This window comes from Lactuca virosa, chromosome 9, assembly GCF_052849685.1.
Source record: "Lactuca virosa cultivar CGN04683 chromosome 9, Lactuca_virosa_CGN04683_v6, whole genome shotgun sequence".
Taxonomy (NCBI): Eukaryota; Viridiplantae; Streptophyta; class Magnoliopsida; order Asterales; family Asteraceae; genus Lactuca; species Lactuca virosa.
In genome coordinates, this window is record NC_136434.1 from 303,685,806 (window position 1) to 303,690,258 (window position 4,453).

The window sequence follows — 4,453 nt, forward strand, 5'->3', positions numbered from 1 at the left end:
GATGACCATTCTGTATGCTATTTTTCTTTGTGATTATTGCATTTGTTACGTGTTTTTTTGTTTATATGTTAATATATATACCGGGCGGGGCCCGATGATTGACATATTTGTATACCGAGCGGGGCTCGATGCCGAGCGGGGCCCGTTATGTGTTTATTATGTATGGCATGTAGTATTTTGGGGAACTCACTAAGCTTTGTGCTTACGGTTTTTAGTTTATGTTTCAGGTACTTTTGGTTCGAAAGGGAAGATACCGGGATGATTGTAGAGCACACACCACCTCATTCCGCATTTTTATTATTACTCTGATGTTTGTGATGCATTTAATACACTTTGTTTGTAACACCGGTCAAATTTAGGTCAAAATTAAACTTTTCTAAAATCTTATTTGGGATGAATAAAGTAGTAGATATCGTAGCAAGGTTTTCGGAAATATAAAGAACACTAACATCCGAGTTATAACGAAGAAGTTACGACCAATCAACGATCCGCAACGATACCGGTAAAACATTGTTAAGCGTAAAACATGAATTTCAATAAAATACTTTTTAGCCTTAGGTATCTAAATGAAAGTCGTAAATATCATTAAACCGTAAAATTACATAAAAAGAACGTCCAAATCAGACTTCGTATGAGGAAGTTATGATTTTTCTAAGTTTCGGATATACCAGTAGACAGCTAAAAACTCGAAATAAAGATCAAACGACTTTTAGCCGACACAACCTAAACCAGAATTGAAGATCTCGACAATAGTAGTACAACAGTAAAAAGACAGACGAAAACGGACGTCAGATGAAGGAGTTATGAATTTTTAACAGACTTTTCCTGTCCCGGCCTGTTAAAAATATAATATTAAAAATAAATTCAAAACTAGCCGACGGAGTCTAAATGAAAGTTGTAGAGTATAATCTCACCTACGTGTGGATATAAAGAACGTCGAAATCGGAACTCGTATGCGAGAGATATGAATTTTCGAAGTTCGGGACACGAATTCCAACACTGTCAGAAAACTCACGACGTAAGCAAGAAGCTAACGACGTGAGCCAGTGATTGATGGGTTCCAGAGTCGGGCTATCAGACGTCGAGTCAGTGGATGGATAAGAACCAAACTCACGACATGAACAACCTCATGTTCACGACGTGAAGCTCAAAATACACCCTTTAAATAGAAACCGAAGGTCTCGGGTTTGGGCTGCTCAATTCTATTCTCCTTTCTACTTTTACTTTGTGTTAAGCCTCTCGAGACTACCCCGACGCCCCGGCTACATGTCCAAACTCAGACGGAAGCCCGAAGCCCCGAAACTCCGGAGAAATTAGCCTCGTTCCAGTCGAAGTGTTGCCCGCGTGAAGCCCGGTTCTTCACCACAAAGTCGTGGTTACGTCAAGAAAGCTCATTCCAAGAAACGAAACGCTGTCCAAATCACAATTATCAAGTAAGTTCATACCCCTACACTTTTAAATGATTTTTATACGTTTTAAAGGGGGGGGGATACAAGTATAACACAAGAAAACTTGTGTTAAAATACAAATCGTTGATTATACTTTCTTATACTTTGTGTAACTATTACGTGAAATCATCAAAATTCGAAACAACGTTATTGCTAAATTTATATCTTTTAAAAGTTGTTAAAACAAAAAGGTTTTTATTTTATAAATTCCATTCATATAAACTATAATAGGTATAGTTTACGAAAATTCCAGATTATATTACTTAGTAGGAGAAACGATATGAAAGAAAATATATATATCAAATTATATCAGGTATACTTTATAGGTCAGTTCAAAATATTTATCGTTATAAATAGGTTTAAATAAAAATTATTGTATTTTTATTTACTAAAATGTTTTCACCGTATTACTCGTGAACTCGTTGTTAGCCGTATATGTCACACCCCCAAACCAGACGGCGGAAACTTCCGGGGATGGAGGACTTCAATTGTAGTATCACAACACATGCATCATAGCAATCAAAGTACAAACAACCATTGTATTTAAAAAGTATAAGTATTTACAAGTGTTCAATCATTTTATATTGAACCAAAATAGTTATACAAAAGAAGATATGACTCAACATAGCTCAATCTTCTCAAAAAGCTCGGGGAGTACCTGTCTATTATTTCCCTGAGAATACAAGTAATTTAAAAAGAGAGTATCAACATAAAGTTGAGTGAGTGCATAAGTGTTTATGTTTAATAGAGTATCTTTGTATCTTGTATATGTAAGCTGTTCCAGAAAATCCTATATTTTCTGTTGTATATGTAAAGTAGTTTTATTCCCATAAAAACGTTCTCTTTGTATCAATGTTTTGTATTTGTATTCCTTTATGAAAACTTGTAACTGAGAGTGTGCCTGGCTCCACCAGCTGTTATTGAAAACTATATTGAACCATTGTAGTTTGTATTCTGTAAACTGGTACTTTGAAGGTGTACTTTCGTTTAGTGGTTTATACATTAACGTATTGTTAATATCTTTTTAATGAGTTATTATAACCATACTATAACGGATGGACTGAAACAAACACTTTTTGGGCGTTTAAACTGTTGATAACAATAGCCACTCATTGGCGTGTACGCCTGACTGTAGCTAGCAGCCTGAGTGCGGGGTTGTCAATCCCAATATAGATCTACACACAACTTGTTTCGATCCACGGGCTGGAGATTTTGGTTATAATGTCAGGGCTTTACCTTGGTTGTCTAAAAGGAAATTAAACAACCTGAATTGAATGTCTCATAAAAAGAATATAAACGTTACATGTATACTAGTTATGAAAACCCAATCATTCTGAAATAAATGATCGACAGTATGTTCTTGAATTAGTATTCCGAACATGTATTTGATAAGTGTAAACCCTTGATTTGTTTTGAATCAAAACCCTTGTTTCTTGTAAAACAGTTTATTGTAGTATACTTGAATCATCTATTATTGTTCTATGTATAAATTATACCTATTATAATTTATATGTACTTTCTGAATCGATATTTAACTATGTTTGCATGTAATCCCTTGATCAACATGTTACAAAGGTATTTGAATTGATGAAATAACTTTTATATTTATATACATATACAATTTAATATATAAGTAAAATTTAAACGACACTCGGACAAATAACCGGTACTATAAGCCCACATCCAAACAAGGCAAAAGACCCAGAATGAGTTATCAGTCCTAAGCCTTTTAAATCTTATATATATATATATATATATATATATATATATATATATATATATATATATATATATATATACAAATATGAATTTTGGGGAAAAATATAAGTTTATAAAAGAGTTTAATGTTTTGAGTATTTTTGATGATTTAATGTCGTTTTATCATGATTTTATAACACAAAGTTCTTGTGGTATGCTTGTATTCCCCCCCCCCCCCCTTAAAACAGTAGAAATTATGAAAATACGGGGGTATGAACTAACTTGTTAGATGGTGATTCGGACAGCGTTTCGTTTCACGAAAAGGAGTTTGTTTGACGAAAAACCGGCTCAAATCGGGCAAAGTTTTGACTGGAGAGAGGTGAACTTCTCGGGAATCTTGGGACTTCGAGGCTTGCTTAGGGTTTGAAATAAGATACCAGGGCTTTAGGGGTTGTATATAAGTTTGTGGAAGTGAAAAATATGAAAGAGTGTGAAATTTGGGGTGAAAAGTGTAAATAATTCGGAAGCCTCCGCATGCCTTATATAGGCCGAACCCTCGGATCCGAGGCTATGTGAGGTTGTGCGAAGCTGCCACGTGTTCGGACAGGTGGCGAAGGAAGTACACGCGTCGGTATTGAGAAGGGTACACGGGGCGAGGCTTCAGATGTTGCTCGCAGGTGCTAGCTTCGGACTGGACCCAACTTCGGTCCAATGGGAAGGCTCCACGAAGGTCCGAGGGGTGTCCGAGGGGTGTCCGGGGGTGTCTCATGCGAAGGTGTCGACTGCTTAGTGGACCTCGGCTACGGTCCAATCAGATGGTGACACACGAGACTTCGGTCTAATCCAATGGTGCCACGTGGAGGCTCGCATGCGAGGGTGACGTGTCCGAGGGTCACCCATGCGAAAATGCCCGGTTTTCAATTTTTCTTGGTTTTTGTGCCAAAAACTTGCAAAAATCATAACGTTCGCATACGAGCTCCGTTTTCGACGTTCTTTATATGCACGCGTAGGTAAAATTATTCTCTACGACTTTCATTTAGACTTTGTCGGATGATTTTGAATTTATTTTTAATATTATTATTTTTAACAGACCGGGACAAGAAACCCATTAAAAATTCATAACTTCTTCATCCGACGTCCGTTTTTGTCTGTCTTTTTACCGTTGTACTACTATTGACGAGACCTTCAATTCTCGTTTAGGTTGTGTCGGCTAAATATCACTCGATCTTAATTTCTAGTTTTTAGCTATACACTACTATACTGAAACTTAGAAAATTATAACTTCCTCATACGAAGTCAGATTTTGC